Source organism: Equus przewalskii, chromosome 13 (genome assembly GCF_037783145.1).
Source record: "Equus przewalskii isolate Varuska chromosome 13, EquPr2, whole genome shotgun sequence".
Classification (NCBI taxonomy): Eukaryota; Metazoa; Chordata; class Mammalia; order Perissodactyla; family Equidae; genus Equus; species Equus przewalskii.
The window spans coordinates 6,277,706-6,287,091 of NC_091843.1; the positions used below are offsets into that span (position 1 = coordinate 6,277,706).

The window sequence follows — 9,386 nt, forward strand, 5'->3', positions numbered from 1 at the left end:
GGGGCCCTGCGTTTCCTCCAAGGGGCAGGATCCATCCTGCATCCAGCCCCCGACATTGGTCAGACTCCCATTCCTGACCTGGTTAGTCAGGTCTCCTAACAGATTGCTGGAAGGAAGCAGCTTTGCCTGACTACCCAGTCCGATCCGGGATGGAATGAGGGTGATTAAGCAGTCAGAACAAAGAGGGAAGGAACCTCCAGCCTCAGCTGCTCCAAAACAGCCGACCCACACTGTGCCCGAGCAAATGTTGCCATCCAGATCATGGACAGTGAACACTTAGAATATTTCACAGCTGTGACAGTGTAACTGCTACCCCTTTGGGTTTACTGTACAGGAAAGACCCTCTGAACCTGAACAGCATCTCTAGAGCATCCTTCACATTCTTTGGCAATGATTCTCAAACTGGTGTCTCCTGGCTAACAGCGTTAGCATCAGCGGGAGCCTCCTAGAACTTTGTAGAAATGAAACTTTTTGCCCCCACACACACTGAATCAAGAGCTCGGGTAATGGAACCCAACAATCTGTGTTTATCAAACCTTCCGTGTGAATCTGATGTGTGCTGGAGACTGAGAACCATTATTTTAAGGGAAAATGGAGAGAGGACCCATTATGAACCATGTACCTTGCTAGACACTTTCTCGTGTGTATCATGTCGGTCTGGTCAGTTTGGGGTTTGGTTTGGAGGGCCTGAGATGATGCCAAGCCTGGAAGTGGAAGAGCCGTTGAACAGCTTTCTGAGTGCTCTCCAATGGAAAGCCACCATTTCGTTCGAAATGAGTTCCCAGAACTGTGACACACATAAAATTTAAACGTAAAGACATGTTACCGGGTAAAATATAAAGGAGACTCCTATCCCTCAATTCATGGTTCCCTCCTGAACCTGGTGTCCTCTACCTCCGCCAAGGGCTCGGCTCAGAGGTCACTTCCTCTGTGAGGTCTTGCTGGCTCGTCCCCCAGGCGGAATTAGCCCCATCTTCCTCCCCATTCAAGACGTCGAACTCACATATGGCAACACTTCAGTGAGCATGATGTTGGAGGACACCTGTTTATCTGTATCTCTGTCTCTCCCGCCAGATAAATAAAACTCAATAAAACTGTTTTAAATGAATGAATGAGCCAAATGTAAGGAGATGACCAGACAACATTTAATGGCAGAGTTTACCAATGGGGCAAGTTGTCTGCCACCACCACCACCGGCCCTAAATCAGTTCACGTCAGAATCCCAGCTGGAGAATCAGCCTCCGAACTGTGCTCAGGTCACCACCGCGTCCTGAGGCAACCATCACAGCAGTCCCCCAGCTCCCTCGCTGGAGACCGGCTGCGAGGTGCAGAGATGTTCTCCATCGGACTCCATTGGCATGATGGTGTGAGGGCAGGGAAAATGTTGGCCATCATTGTTTTCAGATTTTTCTGTAGACGAAAATGGCATAAGAATGTAAAAGGAGACGTATATACCTAATAGTCTCCAGAAACTTGCTCATGGCGGGATCCTGCAACCAGCCAGCACATTTCTCCTTCTAAGTCCTTTCTTCACTTGGCAGGATGCTCATCAAAGGAGGTCTACTCCAAGAAAATTGGAGTCGCTGAATTGGGAAGGCCACGGTAACCCAATGAAAATGAGCCCTGCGTTTTTAGGGAGTTGTATCCCTTTGGAGTTTGTTGACTTTTCCTTTCTTTTCTTTTTTGTAAGGCAAGATTCGTTATTCCTCCTTTTCGTTTTCATCTTGCTTATATAGATGGTTGATGACATACCCAGAAGTTTGACTTGGTTTGCAGAATGGATTCACATCTGTTCTTAGGATTTCCATAAAATGAAAGGCTTATCAGTTTGCATCTGTAAAAGACAGAACAGAAGCCTTTATTGTGCTGTAAAAGCTCAAGTGCCAGCTATTTCTTATATTTTCCAGGAATAAAGGAAAATCCAGAGAGGATTCAGAGACACTCCGAATCAGTGAAGCATAAATAGGCACCTTTATTACGCACTCATGTGTGCCAAGACCTCTTAGAGCACAATCTTATTCAATCCTCACATCACCCTGTGGGGTAGATAGTTTGAATCCTCATTTTATAGACGTGGAAACTGAAGCTCAGAGAGGTTAAGTAACTTCCCCAAGGTCACACAGCTACTATGTTGCAGACCTGGATTTCTATTTGGAGCTATTCAATTCCAAAGCCACATTTCTTAACCATTTCACGTTGGTCAAGTACAGCCTGCAGTCGCTGAAGCCATAAGCATTATTTAAAGGCGCAGCTGTGCCACAGCTCGAGCCAATCATTGCCATATCTTCCAATCCTTCTACAGAAATTGGGAAGCCTGATTTTGTGGGAAGAGACTAAAATGTTGGTAATTGGTTAAAAACAATTTAAAACGTCATGCGGGAATACGTGATGCATCTGGTCTGCGGGACCTCCGTGCGAGCGGCTGAGGTCTTTGCTGTGAACATCTCAGTTCAGCCTCTCTCTGCCACATCCTCTTCCCACCCGCCAACAGTGCTGACTTTGAGAGCACTTCCCAAACTCCTGCACTTGAGTCCCTGTTTCTGAGTCTGTTTCTCTGGAACTTAACCTGTTACACACAGGAAGGGGGAAAAAGTCTGAATATCTGAGCATTTTACCCCAAAGAAACTCAAATAGCTGGAGATCCAAATTATTGGGTCAGACTGAGTCTACTGAATTAAACCAAGTTTACTGCTCATCCCCACTGATATTCAGCCAAGTGGAGGCTCGTGAGGAAGATTCAGTCAGTCATGGATGAAGGAGCTACACACACATGCATACGCGTGTGTGTAAATTAGCAACTCTGCTCTCTCTGTTTTTAAAACAGTCTTAACCTAAACTGGCTGTGAGCAGTGGTGTGCTGGTAACTGTCTGACGATGGGCAATCCGCAGGGGGAAAAAGCCCTGCTTTATAGCCTTGCCTATTTCCCTGGTGCAAATTCTCCCACACGGCTGATTTGCAGCCGCCTGTGCAAGGTCACCAACTGCCGGCTGGGAACCGATGTGCACCCTCAGCTCTTGGAGCAGGTGTGGGCCCGCTCCAGCCCCCACTGGTGGTGAATTTCGTACAAGTCGGCAGCACCTTCAGCACTTGGTTGTGTAAACGGTTCAATTCAACAGGTGTTCACTGAGCATCTGCTGCGTTCGAGACGGTGTGCTCGGTCCCCTGAGACACCTGGAGGAGAAGAGCCGACGCTCTGTCCCATGGCTGCAGAGAGCCTTCCTGGAGATCCTAGAGAGCGAGTGCCTGCCCTGGGGGAAAGTTGGACAAGACCATTGGCTTTTATCCTCTTTTCTCCTGGGACTCACATTCCAGAGACAGTCACATTTGTGCTTCCGGGTCCTTTGGTCCTCAATCTACTCCTTTGTCATTTCACTCATAATAATCCAACCTGGGTGTTGTAAGCACAAATGCCGATGGGACACAGATACAACACTTTAGCGTCTCTGGATGATGCTATCTCCCTGCTCAGAGGATCGCTGTTGCTTCCGGAGGGCAGGCAGAGTGGGCCAATCACCTCTTCCCGCTCAGGGATGGTTTGGGAGGCTGGGCTTCACGTTTTGTGAGGCACCATACGCTTCTATTTGCCCTGCTCCTAGGCTGCCACTTTGCAGGGACCCCTTCTGGAAGTCTCGGGTATTCACCAATGCTGCTTCTCCTTGATGGGTCTGAATTCCATTTTTTAAAATCTCCCTGCATCCGTGAGTCACCCAATGTGGGGCTCACCGCTCGGTCTCTCTCTTGGTTCTTGAAGTCCTGGCTGCCCTGATAGCCCTGGACGCTGCCTTTTGGTTCTCCAGCCTGAGACACTCCCAAGAGCTCTGCTTGACGCCCTGCCTCCTCGCTGCCACTGTCCCCATGGCTCCTCAGCCTCCAGGACCGCACAGCCAAGCAGCTGGCAAGCGCCTTGAGTGTGCCCACTTCCTTCTGAAGCATGTTCCTCCTCTCTGAGACCGCAGCCCCTCAAGCTCCAGCATCCTTAGTTGCTCTTCAGTATCATCCAACAGATATTTTTTATGTCCAGCTTTTCTAGTCGTTCTTAGTGGGAGGGAGATGAGCCAGTCCGTCGTAGCTAGAAGGCAAAGACGTAACTCCTCATTTTTAAGTGTTGGCAACAGACCTAATTTTTAAAATATGTCGTGTGATCCAACTCTTCAAAGCCAAACAAAACATATCTTTAGGCCAGTGCTGGCCCCAGGCTGCCAGCTTGTGACCTCTGGTGTGTTGGAATGCAGGCGAGCGAGAGCGGCTCTCCGAGGAAGGCTGGGTCCTGACTCGGGTTTGTGGAGCAGAGTTCGGGGGAACGAAGCGTCCTGGCCACCTCGGGTCAGCTGCCAGAGGACACACGTCGGACTCCACCTTTTTCTTTTTTCCCTCTCAAATTGGTCTCCTGTTCTTGGCTTCCCAAAAGAGAAAAGTGGTTGTGTGAGGTCTATGGAGAAAGCACTGGACCTGGAGTTAGATGGGCCTGGGTTCAGATCCTGCCTCTGCCACTTACTTGCTGCGTGACTTTGCGTCAGTCACTTCACCTGCTTTGAGCCTAAGTTTCTTAGAGTGTTGTTAATATTCCCCTCATAGGATTCGAACTGTGGGGATTAAATGAGATAATGAGACGTATGTGGCAGGTAGTCACTATGTGTCGTTTGAAAGCCAGGTCCTACCTCCCCAGAAGCTTCTCTTTGGCCTCTCCTTCTCTTGCCCTGTTCAGACCTGCAGATTCTTTGATCTGTTGTGTTTTCAACCCCGGGGCCTTTGCTCTTTCCACAAGGAGACAGAGAGGCAGCTGTGGGCTGCTCCTCACACTTACCCTCTGTGATACAGCCACCGCGGGGGGCCAGCAGGCTCCAGCCCCGGGCGGTGAGGTGGCGTCGTCACTCCACCCTGGGATGGTGAGATTTATTTCTGGGAAGACCAGGGCTTGGGGAGAGCAGAGGTCACAGAATTAATTCCCCATAAAACTTAAAAAAATAAAGAAGAGAAAATGATAGAGTCACCTAGTGTCACCCTCAATTCATCAGTTTTCCAATTCTCCCCAGCTTTGGAGAAAAGAGAACATACTGAATTGTTAATTAACAAAGGCTTCTAGATGTCACAAGCACAGGAAAACATCGGGTGTCAGGCTGCCTCCAATCACACCTTGCTAGCCATATACTTTGTTGTTGTTGTTCTCGTTGTTTTGAACCAACAAAACACTGTGAGTAGGCGACCAAGGGCTGGGAGAGGCCACCTCCCCGTTTCTTCTGGGCTTCAGCAGTCTCTGAAAGCAAAGAACTATAAAATATTTTAGAAACACCTTCCCTCGAACCCCGCCCGTGAATAGATTTTGGTAAAGACCCTGAAAGTGAATACTCCACCTGTCTCAAGACTAAGAAGCGAAGAAGCCGGCAGGATGGGTGGGCCCGTGTGACGAAACGCTGGGCAGAGGGGGGCGGAAGAAGCACACGGAAGAGCAGTGACCTGCCTGACTCCGGGGCCTTGGACGTCTCTGAGGCCTTCACTTGACCCGTGGAGCTGTCACCCAAAGGTCCAGATTTTGATTCGAAATGGTGCTTAAAGGCAAGAATACGAGGGAAAAAAACCAATAGATTCTTTCCAAAGCCTGTTAATTTTTTGTAAATCTGGAAAAGAGATTGTTAATTTGGTAGAAGGTGGACCTGCTCTTTGCCGGGTCCTGTTCAAAGCTCGCTGAGTGCTCAGCAGAGCCCCGGAGCTCAGGGCTGCTTATCTCATCTGCTGGCACCAGCGCCAGAGCTCAAATCCAGTTCTTTGCTTTGCTCCCACTCCAGTCCCTGCCTGGCTGGAAGAAAACCCCCCTGCAGAAAGGCGCCTCGTGTGAGTGTGTCTAGATCCAAGAGCTCACACGTAGCGATGTGTGCAAATGCTCTCTGAGCTCTCATCGGAGAGAATTATATAATAATATCATATGATTTTGCAAGAAGTTCACCAGGGCTGCCTCAGAGGCCGTCTGCCAAGACACTGTTCAGACAGGGAGGCGTCAGAGCTGCCACTACAAAGTGGATGCTAATTATCTAAAACAATGTATGTAATAGGCAAAGAAAAAAACAGGACCTGCTCTCTCAGCCCCAACCACTCATCTGTTCCAGCGCCAACTGCACAGTTACTTAGCCCCAGGAGCTGTAATTAGCCATTTGCAAATTAATAAGACCTTCAAAAAAAGAAAAAGGCTGCAGGGGAAAAGAATGGTGGGAAACCTCATATCTCTGATTCTCGAGGAATATGTTTAGCCTGCAATTACCTCATTAAATGTCCAAAACACGCTCAATATATGCTGTGTGCCTCCTGCCCGGCTGGAGGAGATGGGTGCTGGTCTCCCAGGCCTGGAGGGGCAGGCAGTTCGGGAAAGAGACCTGCCAGAGCAGCTTATTGCCCTGTTTCTGCCTTAAACCCAAATTGCTTGTCTGGTTTGAGTTTGCAAACGCTAATGACCGTGCTTGATTATGCCAGAGAAATTAAAACATCCCCAGGTGAACCAAATGCTATATCACGCTGGTTCTTAAAAAGCCAGGGGACCGGGCATGACTCAGTCCCGGTAACAATGGGTAATGCCAAACCTAGGGCAGTGTCATTAGCTCTTTAATCCTATTGGCCTTTAATAACAAAATGGACGTAATGAATGGTTAGTCGGCTCGGTTTGGTGGAGGACGGTTTCTCTCCCAATAATGAAAAACTTTTCTCTTCTTCTTTCTGCTTTTCCTGTTGGCAAAGGAAGTTTGGAGATGAAAGAAGGCGCGGCGAGCTGGAGGACTCATGTTATAGCGTGCTTAACCAACTGATGGAGTCACTGCAGGTCCTCTCCCTTCCAGCTTCAGGGTGCCACGTACAGGGAACAACTGTGACGACTGTTATGATAAACCGTAACGACCAGTCAGCATTCAGTGTGTTTTAGCCGTACAAATTATTCTAATCTCCACGTCAACTTTGCAAAGGGGTGTTATCAGGCCCATATTACAGAGAAGGAATCTGCTGCTCAGATGGGTTTAGAAGTCTGCTCAGGATCAAGCAAGAGAGGATTCGAATCTAGGCGACCTGCCCGTGGAGTCCCTTGCCCCATGCCCCCTGACCTCGGGAGTCTCTCAAGAGCATTAAGCTCAGGCCTACACAAGGGCCAGGGAGTGACAGTCCATTCTCTGAGCTTTCTTTGCTGGAATCATTGCCCAGCGAGGGGCAGTCTTGTACATGTCAGCCTGGCGAGTGCGGCTTAGCTGCCCTACCTCTGAAGCCTCCGGTTTTCCAGAGTCTGGCCAACTTCCGACAGTCTACCCACAGAGCTTCATCAATCTAGGGTGCAACTTTGAACTTGAGCAAAATGAAAATCTCAGTGAATTGACAGTGTGTGACATTATGAGTGATGGTAAGAACGGGAGATGAGTGGTACGAGGCAAAGCAGACTGTGAGACCAGTCAGTGAAGGGAAGGGCTAGGAGCAGAAAGGGGGATGCTTCAGACCAACACTGGCTGCCAGACAGTTTCACAGAGGGCCAGCATAGTGCAGCGAGGGAGGACCAAGTCAAAGGTGAGCATGCTGGGCTGGATGGGAGCATGGGAGAGATGTGCGCAATGTTTCTCTTTTTTTTTTAAGCAATTATTTATTTTTTTGGTGAGGAGGATTGGGCCTGAGCTAACATCCGTTACCAGTCTTCCTCTTTTTGCTTGAGAAGATTGGCCCTGAGCTAACATCATGCCAATCTTCCTCTATTTGGTATGTGGGTTGCCACCAAAGCATAGCTTGATGAGTGGTGTAGGTTCATGCCTGGGATCTGAACCCGCAAACCCTGGGCCAACAAAGCAGAGTGTGTGAACTTAACTGCTGCACCACTGTTTCTTTATCAGCTCCATGAGGGCAGGTCTCTCTCTGTTTTGCTCAATGCTCTAACTCCAGCACGTAAAACAGTGCCAGGCATGTGGTGGATGCTCACAAACGTGTCCAGGGAACGAGTGAGCCAGTGAAGGATGCATGCTCTCCTCCCCTCTCCCAGGGAGGTCGCGCTACTCCGTGAAACAGTGAGTGTCTCCATGGCCATCAGGGGAGCGTCTCATGCCTTGTCTGCCCTGGCTCCTCTGTCCCGCGTTTCACCCTTGCTGGCTCCCAGTCAGCCTTCAGGACCCACCCCCGCACACTCCACAGCCCTCGAAGATGCCCAGGGAGAAGTAACTGCTCCTCCTGTGCTCCCCCAGCGCCTTGCCTTCCACCCTTCTTCCATCTTCCACGGACAGTGGCTTTTCTGTAGCCTTCTGTTTGGACGTCTACTTCTCTCACAGGAAATGGGTTAAATGAGTATTTAGTTCAATTTAATGGAAATGTCTCAAACCTAGTACTTATAAACTAGCCCATGAGCTCCTCGAGGAAAGGGCTGTGAGATAAGCAGATGAAGTCATCCAGACCTCTGTTAGAATGCTGTCAGCTGTGAGTGACAGCGATCTTGTCCCCACGCTGCCTTCAGCAAGGAGGATAATTATTCTTTTTCAGAAACGGAAGCCCCGCCTGACTGAGGATGGGCTTCGGGGCTGATTGACTCAACAGCTCAGTTATGTCCTCGAGTCCCCAGGTTCCTTCTGTCTCTTTGTTCTGCCATCCTCAGTGTGGGCTCCATCCTCAGGCCAATGGGAAGACACGTGCAGCGCCTCTGAGCCGCACGTCCAGATGCGCGGCAGCCGCAGGGGGACAGGGACTTCTTCCTCCCGTGACCCTCTCTTAGGAATAAAGAGCTTTGCCCAGTGGTGCCATAACAGACCCTCGCTCACATCTGCGCGCCTGAGCTGAGCCGCACGACCTCTCCTTATCTGATCACTGGGGAAGAAAGTGGAATCATTCTTGGACCCATCGGCCCGTCCGCAGTGATGGGGTGGAATCAGCTCTCTCTGATTTACGTGCTACAGGGGGTCACATGGATACTTGGGCACAACTGGGATTCCAGGAAGAAAGAAGCGGGGACTGAATGCTGGGGAGACAACCTTAGACAGACGAAATGTTTACAGAGTGTCTGGCACAGGCTTGGTGCTCAATATCTAAAGGAATGAAGGAATAGTCAATAAAATCTTAGAGCTCAAAGTAGATAAACTTGTGACACCTAAATTGGAGGTAATTTTGTCTCTATGTTTAGGTAATGCTGGGGTGGTGCTGGTTAAGAGCTTGGGTTTTCAAGTCAACCACTGATTAGCTGACTAACTGGTGAGGTAGGTACTGGTTCAATAACTGACAGGGTCAGGTGGCTTCTACTTTCTTAGGTTCAGCCCAGATCCAGCGATACTGAGTTGGGCCTGTCAGGTTAAAAGACAGAGATCCAAAGAGATCAAATGATGTGCCCAAGGCCATTCCTCTCTAAGGCATCTGCTTGCAGCCTCGCATTTGCTTCAACCTTTCATTGTGG

At 49.4% G+C, this 9,386-nt stretch overlaps 1 long non-coding RNA gene across 1 annotated transcript; it reads right to left on the bottom strand.

Moving 5' to 3' along the window:
- Window positions 1-1,123: 1,123 nt before the first annotated feature.
- On the bottom strand, window positions 1,124-5,884 carry LOC139075029 (uncharacterized). The gene is made up of 3 exons (XR_011525042.1): window positions 5,353-5,884; window positions 4,806-5,269; window positions 1,124-1,834 (listed from the first exon to the last, which is right to left on the bottom strand). It is a non-coding gene; the product is annotated as an uncharacterized lncRNA (long non-coding RNA).
- Window positions 5,885-9,386: the final 3,502 nt, after the last annotated feature.